Here is a 14977-nt window from a genome sequence, read left to right as displayed (position 1 = left end):
GAAATTGGCCTTCATACCATTACCAATATTCCAAGATAGATGATATATGAGTAAACTTCTACTATCCCAAATAAAATTCCAGACTGGAGATCCTTTCTCTGAATTTGCCATTGTGAAAATCCTTTCTTCCTCCAGAGAATCCAAATATTTATTCCTAAGCACTCTGCACCATAATCTGTTTGGGTTCTTAAAAATTTCCAACCTAACTTGGTACCCAAAGCTTTGTTTTGCAATTCCATTTTTCTGAGTCCTGCTCCTCCTTCCTCCTTGATGAGGCAGGTAGTGTCCCAATTGATCAATGGTATTCTCCTAGCTCTTTGGAGCCTTCCCATAGAAATTTCTTAAGCAAGCCATCCACACTACTATATGCTTGTCTAGTCATCTTGAAGCAAGACATACTATATATTGGTATAGCTGACAATACAGACTTGATCATCTGTATCCTTCCAGCCTGTGATAGCCATTTATTTTTCCACAAATCCACCTTCCCTTTGCATTTATTAACCACTTCTTCCCAGAGTTGTTTTTGCAACACTCCTGTTCCTATTGAAATTCCTAAATATTTTAATGAAAATTCTCCTTTTGGAAAACCCAGGATCTGCAAAATAGAATTTTGATTCTGTTTGCTGGTATTTAGAAATAAAATCTATGATTTTTCTTTATTCATTTGCTGGCGCAAATCCCTTGCATATTCTTCCAAAGTATCCTTGATTGCCTCTGCTTCTCTAACCGATGCTACACCAAACAAGAGTATCAACCGCGAATTGAGAATGTGTCAAATTTGCCATCTCTAGATGGATTGTAATTCCTTTCCAAACACCCTCCCTGAGCTTATTCTTTATGCTATTCCCGAGGACCTCAGCCATCAAAACAAAAAGGGAAGGTGACAAGGGATCTCCTTGTCTCAATCCATTAGTTGCAGCAAAGAAACCATAGACTGCTCCATTACCTATAATATAGAAGCAAACAGAAGAAATGCAGAATTTAATGCAATCAATCCACTTACTGTTGAATCCAAACCTTCTTAAGACTTGTTCCAGAAAATACCAAAGAACTCTGTCATAAGCTTTGGAGACATCTAGTTTGATCGCTATCCCTTTGATCCTGTCCTTGGCCATCGAATGAATAGCCTCTGAGGTGAGAATAATGCTATCCGCGAGCTCCCTACCAAGGGTGAATCTGTTCTAATTTTCTGAAATTAGTTTGTGCAGAATCTTTTTCAATCTCTCTGACATGGTTTTGGATATAATTTTATAAAGGGCATTGCATAGAGATATAGGTCGATAATCTGACATTGTTTTACATGTAGGTTTTTTTGGAATCAATACTATCATTGTATGATTGATAGATTTAACAAACCTCCTCTTCTTTCTGAAATCTTCAACTACCTCGACAATGTCTTCTCCCATGAAATCCCAACATCTCTAGAAAACCTCTGCTATGAATCTGTCAAGTCCCGGTGCTTTATGGGGGTGCAATGAAAATGTGGCCTTTTTCACCTCTTTAGTTGAGAAATGTGCCAATAGCATCTCATTATCTTCTTTAGTTAACAAGTTCTCAATGGTTCTGTCAACCAAAGGGACACCTTCCTTCTTGATAGTTTCCCAGGAACCTAAAATTCTAGTAAAGTAATCAATCGCCGCTTTTTCTATTTCTTCCCCTGAGGAACAAATCTTGCCATATTCGTCCTGAATGCCGATAATTTGATTATGGGATATCCTAGCCTTCACAGATGCATGAAAGAATTTTGTATTGGAATCACCTTCCACGATCCAAAGTTCTCTTGACTTATCCCTCCAATATAGTTCTTCTCTCCGCAAAACTTCCATGTACTCATCCTTCAATCTCTTCTCCAATTCAAATTCCTCATTTGTCATACCTATCATCATGATTTTCTCATTTAATTTAGACATTTCCTCTTCTAATCAAAACTTTTCAAAGAAAATATTCTTGAAATGTTCCTTGTTCCATGATTTGATCTTCTTTTTGAGATATCCTAATCTCTTAACAAAACAGAAGCTAGGAGATCCACCAAACATTTTGCTTCCCTCCCACCATGATTTCAGATTAATTAAAAAAGTTGGATCTCTCCACCACATACTTTGGAAATTAAAATAACTCTTTAGGGGGGACTTACTCCCATCCACATTTAGTCTGACGGGAAAGTGGTCGGATCCTGATTGAGGAATGATGAATGATGATAGGTTAAACTACCCATCTATCCAGAATTTGCCTACAAAAAAACTATCCAACCTTTCAGAAATATTTGAAAAATTTTGCCTTCTGTTGGTCCAAGTGAATTTGCCATTTTTTGGGACAATATCCATGACCCACATACCATCTATAAGTAGTCTAAAATCTTCCATGACTTGAGTGCACTTTCTGAGATGTCCTACTTTATCATCTAATTCTAGAAGAGAATTGAAGTCCCCAGCCATAATAACCCTCTCAAAACCTACATTTTCCATCTGGTTTTTTATCTCATTCCATAACTCTTTCTTGTCCTCTATTTTAATAGGCCCATAAACATTTAGTAGAGGAAAATCAAATTGATCCTCCAATCTAACCACCCGGCAAGCCATCTAATGATGGTGAGAAAACATGATGGAAACTTGAAAGGATTCAAGTTTCCATAGCACTCCTAATCCTCCTGCAGATCCTTTGGAAGATTGAGATAAACCGTTCCAATTGAAACAAGATTTAATAAAATCATTCATATTTTTATCGTTGAGCTTGGTTTCCTGCATCAAGACTATATCACATTCTAGATTTTTTAATGCTCTTTTAACCAAGCACTTCTTGTCAGAGGCCGAAAGACCCCTAACATTCCAAGATAGAATCTTCATATATCTCCAAGGAAGAGATCCCCTCCCTTGGATTTCTTCATGATGTCAATTACACTGACGATACCTTTCTCAAATGCCCTCTTCTCTCTGACTTGTTTATGGATCCTTCTTCCCCTACTACCTTTTGCTCTACCTAGAAAAATGTTTGTTGATTGACTTATACATCTAGGATCCAAATTTTCAAGACCATCTTCTATATCCTCTTCTTCAGCGTTTAGATCTTCTTCACATTTAGAATTAGATGTTAGGGGTGATTGATTATCCTCTTTAATAACCGGATTTTGATCTACAATATCCGATATTGGATACCCCACATTCTCCATAAGATACGTTTTAGAAGCTTCTTTTTCTATAGGGGCCACCTTCTCTACCATTTTTGGATCCTTCTGAGATTTTCCCAAAATCATTAAAGGAAGTTTAACGGTTTTTTCAACCCAGCGATGCTTGTTAGTCTGTTTGGAAAAATAATTTCTTCTAGCCTTTCTGACATACAATCTGCACTCCCCTCCTAGATGCATATTACTACTGCATCTCGAGCATGGGATGATTTCTTTCTCAATCTCAACTTGTTGCAATCATACCCTAGCCAAAGAAACTAGAGAAATTTGGGAAGGGATCTCCTTGACCGCCAATATCTTCAAACGAGCATACACGTAACTATCTTTTTCAATAAGCTCCTCGTCAATTTCCAATAATGTCCCTAGTGACCAACCAATTTTTTCCAAGCAATTCTCACCCCAATACTCCATTGGCATATTATACATCCTAATCGACACTAGTCTATTGTATACTGCCAAAGGTACTTGATTAAAATTTGGGAAATAGGGTTGTAAATACAAAGGATGTTCCTCGATAAACTAGTTATTCATACACAAATACTTATTTCTCTCCCTCCCATCCTCAAATACCACTATAAAAAAACTCCTAGGGATAAATTTTACAATCAATCGTAGGCCCCAATGTTTAGATATCCATTCTCTAATGGTGGCTATGGTCATCTGAGGTGCAACCACTCTGCCGACCAATGCGTGCTCTGTCCAAAGCCCTCTCTCCTCCTCCGCTTCACTATTAAGATCAACTTCAAAGGCTTTCTCATCGCATCTCTCCCGACTTGCCTCCCGAGACTTACTATTCCTCCTAGTATTTTCTCCTCCATTGGCATGTAACTAATTTTGTAGACCTCCCCACTCCTTCCTCGCCACCATTTCCTTTTTGATACACTTGGTTGTTTTTCTCTGATAATGATAGAATTGATTTTTATGTTTTAAAGTCTGAAAATCATCTTTTATTTTATTTTATTTCATGTTTAAAATAGTTTTTAGTTTTCAAATAATGCAAAAAACATGAATAGTAAAAACCATAGGAAAAAAAACAAAAAACATGAATAGTATTTAAACCGTAGGAAAAAAACAAAAAACAAAAATTTAAACGAACAATAAACATTAGACACAAAAAACAGACAATAAACCCTGAACAGAAAAATGAACACTAAACCCTAAATAGAAAAAAAATGAACAAGCCCTAGCAGAAATTTGTCTATTTTGGTTGATTACTTGGTCAATACAACATTGGATTAAGATTCAATAGTGGCAATATACCATGATTCCTAGCTCAAGAAAACATTTAGAGTAACATGTATTTTATCAACCACCTTAAGCATTCATAATGGTGGCTATATTTAGTGTCAGAAATTTTAACATTTTCATGTCCTAAGCAATTGAGTTGGACACCATGGATTAATGTTCCTTAACTATTATTGAGGTTTGATAAGGATTCTATTAAGGAGAATTATAAGTTTTAAATAAATGGTTTTGATTTCATTAGATTAGTGTTCATTTTGTAGAATGCTAACTTAATGGATTAGTAATAAAGGTGGTGCAATAACATTTGAAGGAGTGTTATTGGTGCTTATGGTATTAAATGGTGCTTAGTGATCAGTGTTTTTCCTAGTAGTGTTGTATCAAATGGAACATATATTTAATTTTTCTTGGTTATAGGAGAGTGTATTTTTCCATTGGATTGGATGATAAGTATAATAAACATAGAGAAAGGAAAGGATCAAAAACCCTGTAATAATTTATTTTACAAAAAGTTTAACCAAATCTTTATTTACAAATCAAAATAAACTTTAGGATTCATGAAAGTTGCACTAGAAGAGACAAATATGGAGGTAGGTAACATCACAAATTTTTTTATCTAAGAGGGGTCTTTCTTCAACCTAATTATGTTCATTATTAATGTAGGCTTATGAAAATGGATCTTAAGACTCAATTTAATTATGGACATGAAAATTGTTAAGGGAGAATCGAGGTAGGGTTGTCTAAGAAATGTTTGTTGATTTCTTGAAAGGATTGGACTTAGTGACCTACTTGTCTCAAATAGAAAGCAAGAAAGTATAAATAGAAGGTGTACATTAAGAGTTTGAGGTATTGCAATCTTATTGTAGCAATATTAGCAAAGTGTTGGTTGGTTTGCAAAATGCACATGAAAATATTAGAGTGTGTGTTAGAAGTGAATGTATTATATTATGTGAAAGCATTAATTGAAATAGTAAAATAAGAACCAACAAGAAGGGAGAGTTGAGGGTGGTGTCTATATAGGGTAGATGAGTTATGTATATTTTTTCCATTTGTATCTTATAGGAAATTGTCCATATATTTTCTTTTATAAAGAAACATGTTTTTTATTAGTACGTATTTTACATATTTTGTTTACAACACATATATATATAGCAATCTTGTGTGTCATGATCCTTAATTTATATGGTAAGATAAAATATCTTATTCTAATATATGACAAATTTTCTTGGATAGGTTTCATTATAAACCCCACTAAATTACTTGAATATATACACGTCTATATAAATTTATTTTGATAAGTATATATTAAATTAAAAAACTGATTATATATTTATATGTGTATGTATCATTTTACATTTAGAATGAATTGATTCTAAATTTTTAATGATAATTGCTTGTATTTCATTACCAAATGTTTATTCTAATTCATATAATTGATGTACATAATTAAAATATATTTTGAAAATTATTTAATATGTAAATAAAATTTGATCTTAAGTAAATAAATTATTTAATATGATATAATAAATTTCCTCTTAAGTATCACCATCGAAGGGTATGTGATCTTCATCTACAAAGGGAATGAAACAATCTACAATAGGATCCTCTAGGAATGGAGAGATATGAGGGTCTCCATGGATCTCCTAAAGTCTATTCCAAAGTGTATGGGGGAAATCAATATCCAATGCAATACACATAGAATCATGATCTTAATAATAGATCAAATCACTCCTACATGGTGAATGATGTTACACCAAGATTATATAATTTCTAGTGTTTCTAGTTTAGGTATGACTCCATACATAAAAGGAAAATGATTACACCACCTAAAACTTATCAAGATACCATTTTACAAAAGAATCATAGTTATCCCTTTCTAATTTTACCACAAATGGATGAATATAGAAACCTATGATACCTTCTCAAATAAAAACTTAAAAGATCAATAAAATCAATACATATAAAACATATCAAACAAATTCATCGCATGTAAGACGGTCATTTTCAAGTGCCAAGATGTCCAAGTAAATGACTAGAATGTGAAATCACAAAAAATAAAATATAAAATACGAGGGAATATTCTAGAAAATAATTGTGTGATCTATGAAGATTTATGAACCACCTTTTCAATACCACATGAAGCATGAAAAGTATGCTCTCTATCAAAAGTTACGAGGCTTTAAATTTACATAGCTTGATTTAAGTTAAGAGGACAATAAATTACACTAATGGTGGATTTACTAAAAATAAGAATCAAATATAGATCAATATTGGAATCACATTTAGTGGGTTGCAACTTTGAACAAGAAAATACCAATATAAAATTGAATATAAAAAAAATACAGTTTTTTTTGTTTTAACTCCTCCAAGAGTAGAGAACCTACTATTTATTCAAGCTTCAACTTAGTGTAGTACTACTAGTTGGGATCACTAAATCATCTAGTGATTCTAGGAAAGAACACAACAAAGTAGTACATGTATTGACAAGTTCATAGATATAACTTATGACTTTAACTTCTGATTATTTTTATGATTTTGATGGAACTTATACTAATTCATCTTTAGATGTGAAAAAGTATTGTTTGAGTTGCATTGGAATTATGATGTTTTATTTTGTAGAATTTTTCTTATACTTTGATTTAAGTGGATAATATTTCTTAAATGATGCTTATTATTACCCACCTATTAATAATGTTATAGATTTATGTGAGCTTCCTTTTTTATATTTAAGTTGCTAAATTGTATTTAATTATTAGTTTTTTTGGAAGGTGAAATGTAAATTAAATAGTTTGTAATTGTAAATTTTCATGTTTGTATATATATGAAGATTATTTTCATGTGATGGATAAGTTTGAAATAGATGAGCTATTAGGTCTAATACCACCTCCACCTCCACCTCCACCCAGTTCAGTTGAGATAGACAATTAGGATGAATATTGATGCTTTGATTAGAGATATTCATACTATTAGGCATGAGCCTCATCCACCTCCTTAGTTGTTATGCCTTGTAGATAGTATGCAAGGCATTGTGCAGTCTATGTAGGCATTACATAGAGAGCTAGATAGCTATCATAGTTAGCATGAGGGATTGTAGGCATTTTACGCTGATGGTCTCACATACAAACAAGTTAATGAATTAAAAATAATAAAAATGGATTTGAAAAAATATTTTGTGAACCCTAAGATGGGTGAAGAGATAGATCCAAAGAAGCCCTGGATCTCTATTAAATGGTGTAGGCACCCAGGCATTGCTAGCCACTTTTGGGAGCGGTGGTGGATGGTCCACACTCCAATCATGAGGTCCCGATGTATCTTTTGAAGAAATTATGGGCTGAATTTGAATTGGGAAAAAAGCCCAATTACTTTGATATTAGATCATTTTAGGGGGTTGGGAGAGGCATGCCCCAGGATAGGCCAGGAGAAAAATTGAGCAATAGGGTTAGAAACCATGTGCGTGATGATCCATTGGTTCCTCGCCCATCGCTAGTTGTTCTAGCACCTGCCCATCATCGAGCAGTGGATTCTGATCTAGGTTCATTGAGTGCCCAGTTGGGCAATTTTGTATAGCAGTTGCAGGAGGTGAGGGTTGCCCCCAGCTTAGCACATGTTTGCACGAGCTGTGGGGATGTATGTAGGGGTCCACAGAGTGAGGCTACCCCTAGAGGAGATGGTGATTTTTATGATGTTGATGCTGGCCATGGTGGTTATGATGATGTCAAGGAGGTTGCACATGCTGATGTTATCTCTTCATATGTTGATCTCCTGTGGGCAGACGATGATCAGCCTTCAGAGGTACAAATTTATTTGTATAATTTATAGTGCAATATTAAATTCCTTATATATATAGATATGAACCATAACATGAGTCAATTTTTTCTGAACATAGGATGGATCATACCACATCATTGAGGAATCAACAGCATGTTACCTCAATATCTAAAGATGTTGGTGCCCCATTTACAGTATGAACTTTCATCTAGATACATTGTATTGATATGTACATTTAAAATAAACAATAATTTTTTTAATGCAATGATGTACATATGATATGTTTTTTCAATTTTGTAGGGTGCTTCGTGTAGCACTAAGGTGGGTAGTTATTCACATGACCTGTGGACCACTGAGGCTCAGCCTCATATACCACTAGTATGTTTTTCATCCATTAATTTGAAGTGTTTACATGCTTACTAATTTATGTACAACTTTGATTCATGTTCATTATTTTTTGCAATTGTAGGCTTCTAGATTGTTTGATGGTGCATCACATGTATGCCTTCGACCATCAATTACTTTGCCTACATCACATGTATGTTTTTCTATGATAATCTTGTAGTATATAGATATACTTTATAATTTATGTATATATAAAAGTTTTATTCATGCTTTATATATGATTTTCAAGTCGATACCACTACCAGTATTGGTATGGCTATGGGATTGAGCCAGATGCAACCATCGACATTATCATTTGAGGTGATGATTAGAAAAATAGTTTCTAATTTGTTTATATTGTGTACCTAGCTTTTATAGGGATTATCAAAATTGATGTACAATGTTTTTTTTTGCAAGACTTGACTACGACCACTTTTCTTGTTCATGATAATGGACCTCCATGTACCAATGAGGGCATTGTAGATCATGGTCGTATGGTAATTTATTTTAAATTTTTTAGTATTTAATTACTTTATAAGTGAATTATGCAAGAAACTTCTTCTCATATTAAATCTTCTTCTTATGTAAAATCTTTGAATAATGTACAGGAGGGTGCAGACACTGATATTGCACAGGAGGGTGGAGTCACTGATACTACATAGGAGGGTGGAGAAACTGATACTGCATAGACACAGGATGGTGCATCTCAGGACCATGGGCAGCAAGATGATTCATCTCAGTCACCTTACGTGGAGTGAAGAGGACTGCAAATGAGATACACATGAGTTCTTAGATTGTATATTTTAGATCATGTCATGTTATTGTATTGTGGACTTTTTATGATGACACTTGTTATGTTATCCTAGGACTTGTTATTATGTGATTATATATAGGACTCGTTGTTCTATGATTATATATAGGACTTTTTATTATGTCATTTCCTTGCTATTATGATATCAGGTCGTGTTATGTGATTTGGCGCACTCTAGTGAATATATATGTGATACATTGTTTTGTTATTATGTTATTTGGACTTATTTTAATGTCATTTGCTTATTATTATTTTTTCAAGACTTGTTATTATGTCATCAAGAATTGTTATGTGATTGTATATAAGACTTTATTTGTGACTTATTATGTGATCTATTTATGACTTTATATTTTAACATTGTGATTGATCATCTTATAGTGCAACCGTTTATAATTCAATGTGCACAAAATAACATTAAGAGTAAGATAACTAATACAATGTTATTTATGAAACCAAAATTGTATCAAATGTAGACAAATACAATGTTAATGGGACAAAGAAAATCAATTATTGTGATTAAATATTTAAAAGAGTTCACACAAGTAACACAAACTTACATGCATATAAATTTGATATGAAAATTATAAAAGGATTATTAATTAAAAATGAATCTAATAGAGGAATCCAATAGATTGATGGAACTAAGGCTAACCAAATTATTAGGAAGGTTTGAAGAACATTATTCAATGATTTGAAAGGAAGTAGACATAGATTATTTCGTGTCAATTTCTTTTTGATATGCATAATTCTTTTGATATTTTGAAGGGTTGGAATAAGTAAAGGAAGCCCTTCTATCTGGAATAATTACATTGAAATAAGTAAAGGAAGCTATAAATATAGTATCGACTTTCCTCTTAAGTTGATCACACTACTTTACTAGTGTATTGATGGTTTATTAGTGCGAATAGTAGTGGTATGAAAAGCATGGATTTCATGGTACTAAAATAAAAAAGCACACTATAAATATAGATTTTCCATACAATGATAAACATAGAGTTGTCATATTTAAGACATAATTCTATCTTTGAACTTACAATTAATCTATGAAGAGATTACGATAAAATAAATATATCATAAAAAATTAGAATTCAATTGTAACACAATTATAATATGCATAAAATAACATTAAGAAGAAGATAACTAATACAATGTTGTTTATGAAACCAAAATTGTATCAAATGTAGACAAATACAATGTTAAAGGGACACAGAAAAACAATTATTATGATTAAATATAAAAGAGTTCACACAAGTAACACAAACTTGCATGCATATAAATTTGATTCAACCTAATGTACCATCTGCATCCTCTCTCTTCTGCAATGCGTCTATGATTGCCCCATGATCTTCTACTGAAAGTGTCCACAATACCTTATTAGCAAGTCTACCTTTGTATCTTTCTAATTTGATGTTTGTTGCCACCACCAAATGAGAATAGTGTATAATCTTCTTTTCTGATTGGTAGTCTTCATAAGCTGGTAAGCCATTCCTTCATGTTAAGTATTTGCATAGCCATGTACCAACTACCACAACATACCCAACTGGATACTAAAAACCATCATCATCTACTTGATCACATATCAACTTTTTCTTAGGTTCTACACATCTATCTAGCCAATACTCAACCTACTCATCATTATCCTCAGGTGCAACAACAGCATACGCATGTCCTAGAAAACAAATTTAAGTACATGTAGAAATAAAACTTATTATAATTTATAATTCAAATATGTAATCATAAATTATATGACAATACATAAAAATATTTAATTTAAAGTTATAAACAATAAACTGAATTAAATTACTAGGTTGTATGAGGTTTGAAACATGATCATAATCTTTTGATGTAAATGCATGATCAAGGTCTTCATTTCTTCTAACATCTTCATATTGTGTCTTAGTAGGTGTTACGGATTTGTGTTGTCATTATTTGACCCATTCCATATTCTCACATTCTTCCCATTCACCTACAACACAAAATTGACAAAAACATGCAAACTCTCTAGTCCATATAGTCCAAGTGTTAGAATTAGAACTCTTAAATGCTAGAATTAGAACTCTTAAATGAATGACATCTAGCTGACCCATTTATTGTACCACAATCATATCTTGGAAGGATATTCTCCTCTTTAACTAGCCGGAAGAAACATCTAATTGTAGAGTTCTGACTTGATCCTTTGGATAAATTTGCACTACACCAATCCACAATTGTACTTGCATTTTTAAATTTAGTCTTTTCCTCAAATTTGAGTTGCTCTCTGCAAAGGACTCTCTTAACACATGCACCGACACCATCATGTTGTCCTTTTCCATGTCTAGCCTCAAAAAAACTCCACATGTGTTTGATATTAGTTTTCTTATGAATCCTACTCAACCAATAAAACATTCTATCATTCTTGAATTGCCTTGTGTAATTATCAGACCATATTAGATGTTGTGTCATCTGAATTTCTCTCTCCCTCAAATTCTGAAAAAAGGTCTTCAAGCAAAACTGGATAAACTCAAATGAGTGTAATTTATTATCACTCATATAGAAATGGTACTCTCTCAAAATTTTGTGATCCTCTTCTGTACTATCTGGTGCATGCCTATAGACAATATGGACAAAAATTGATAGTTGCACTAAATTGTAGTATTGTTATTGGACCTCATCTTGTGGTGCAAGCATGTAGTTCTCTGCAAAGTCAACAACCAAAAGTATGCTACCAATAGGAAATGTATCCTTACATATTCAAAACTGACCATTGAGACATCTAGCATTTTGAGTGTGTTTAACATATTTAGGTACAATGTTACTCTTGAATTCATTCATAAATGCATGAACACTAACATTTTCAGTGATTAGATCACATCATTTTCCAACCTTTCCATCCTTTAGTGGATACTCAATAGTTTTAAATATTTTAACATCAACTAATTGTTATTCAAAATCATTTGAAATATTTTCATGCAAACATTCATCCAATAATGCAAGATTGCCACATATATCACAAACACCAGAAACACATGCATTGAAAAGAAAATTTTGTTCATTTAGTGGGTTGCAAAACAAACTTGAAATAAACTCCTTTATAGTTTCAGGTGGTATATTTATACCACATTCTTGGAACATTCCATTACTATGCATGGTAACACATATATATCGAAATACATCATAATGGTAGCGAAATTGAACATGAGTTTTGCAATAACATGTGACTCTTTCCTCGTTAATTCAAACATACCAAGGTTTACACTTTTCAAAAGACCTTTGACAAATGCTAATAGTCAACACCTTATCATCCAAAAAAAAATTATACAATTCAGTTTGAGTCATGTCCAATAGGTGTTTTGGATGTGGATCACGAATTTTTGACCTAACTCTTAATTGAAGAACATCTCTAACATTAGGTGATACTCTTGTATTATCGTGCCAAAAAAATTTGATCAAATTTTTGACTCCACCAGTAAGTTTCATATTAGACCTTGGTAGTCTACCACTAAAAGTCCACAATTTATTTGCCAGATCACTTTCAAAACTAACTCTACTTTTTACAGCTCTTGACAAATTTTTGGGATGAATATTAAGATATCCACTATTGTTACTCATCATTCTTTTATTAGAAGTTGTTTGGCTTACTAAAGCTATTGTTATTGCCCGTTGTGCCACATTTTTATCTTTAGAATGACTTTTCTTTCCAATTGTATCAAAGGTGCTAGCAACAATCGATACAACTTGTTTTAAAGACTCGTCCTTCTTGGGTTTGACATAAAATCCTAACTTCTTCATCACTTTTTGCATTTTAGTCATTTTAATTAGTTGTACCATTACTTGACATTGAAACCCAAATTTCTTATGATAAAACAAATGTCTAAACAATCTATTTGCATGTGTCCTAATCTATGTCCATGAAACCAAGCCAGGAAGGTTGTCTAGTACATCACTTTTAATTTCAAAATTTTCATTCATTTGATTATCATTCAAACATGTTTCATTTTCAATTGGTGTTTCCATGTCTACATACACATTATTGGTTTTAGTTGCAGGTGGATTTTCAATTTCACTTGGAGTTTCAAATTTGGTTTCAATTTCAGTTTCAAGTTGAGATCTTGTTTCAGTTGGGCTTTCAATTTGGATTTCAATTTTAGTTTCAACTTGAGTTCTAATTTCATTTGGGGTTTGATTTTCAATACGAATTTTATTTAATAAGTAACTTGCTTCTACTAAATCACCAATTTCTTCATGAGAAAAAACATAGGGCTGTGAAGGCATACATGTATCCAATAATGGATTAGAAGATGCACCTGAATTAAATGGTTCTATTGTGTTTCCTTTGTCAACATTTATTGTCTCATTGATGTTCTCCTCTTCTAAAATGATTGTGGAACTTGAAGCTCCTTCTCTCATTCTTGATCTTCTCTCTCGTTGACGCATTGCCTCCTCCCTATTTGTTGTAATCTCCTCAGTTGTCAGAACCTTCCTTTGCCTCTTCCTGTGTTGATTTGATCCCATGGCTACACCAAAATTTGAATTCGAATCCCTCTCCTTACCAAATCAACAATAAAACAAACAAAGAGAATGATTAATCAAAACATTCTCTTTGCAAATCATACCTATCAGGCAAAGATTAAAAAATCATCCAATCATTGGGATTTGTGCTTGTGGGCCAGATTCTGGCCCAAGGGATCTTTTCATAAATGGGTGCCCATTATTGAATGAAATAGGCACCCATTTTGCTTTCAACGGTACAAAGGGAAACAAGCGCCCATTTTTTGAATTTAAAAAATGAGCACCCGTTTGTTAAAATTAGGGGCGGGAAACAACCCTTAGCTTTGTTTTTTTCTTTGGGATAGGCTTGGTGGGACCAAGCCTATGCTTGGTCCTCCAAAAAAATGACAAAGGTAAAACGACATTAGATTTCTACCTTGGCCTAATTTTTTGAGGGCCTTTCTAATTGAATTTTTTGGTGAAATGAAAACCCATTAGAGTTTTTAGTGTCTTGATTTCAGAAATGTAAATTTCATAGTGATAAGATTACTTTTACTATTTTTGTATTATTTATTAATCAAAAGTTGAACCTAAACCTAAAATACCAAGGTTCACTAAAACTTTAATAACTTTTTTGTTTTTAAGATTTTAGAAAAATAAATTATATGACATCAATCTACATACAATTCTTTTGAATATTAAAAAAAAATGAAAAATATGAAATTTTCATCAAATTATGGTGGTCATACACCCAATGTTTTGAAAATATACTTTATTGTCAGTTAAAAATTAATAAAAAAAAATATTCAATAAAAAATAAGAAAAAATATTCTCATCAATATTTGGTGTCTTGGGTATCATTTCCCAGAAGGATTTGCAAAAATTCATTTATTTGCATCAAAAAAGGGTGGTCGTACACGTGTGGTATGGTTCTAAAATATGCATTTTGAAAAACTAGTTTTTAAACATGCCTACTAAAAAGGGATTTATAACATGTGGGTATTAAAATAAATTACATATTTGAAAAATAAACTCTAAGCACTACATTTTCTATTACTGAATTTTTTTCAGATTCAATCTCTAAGTGCATCAAATTTTGACATTAATCGATAGAAAATTTA

The sequence above is a fragment of the Cryptomeria japonica genome, chromosome 8, assembly GCF_030272615.1.
Source record: "Cryptomeria japonica chromosome 8, Sugi_1.0, whole genome shotgun sequence".
Classification (NCBI taxonomy): Eukaryota; Viridiplantae; Streptophyta; class Pinopsida; order Cupressales; family Cupressaceae; genus Cryptomeria; species Cryptomeria japonica.
Note: the sequence above shows the minus strand (reverse complement) of the source record.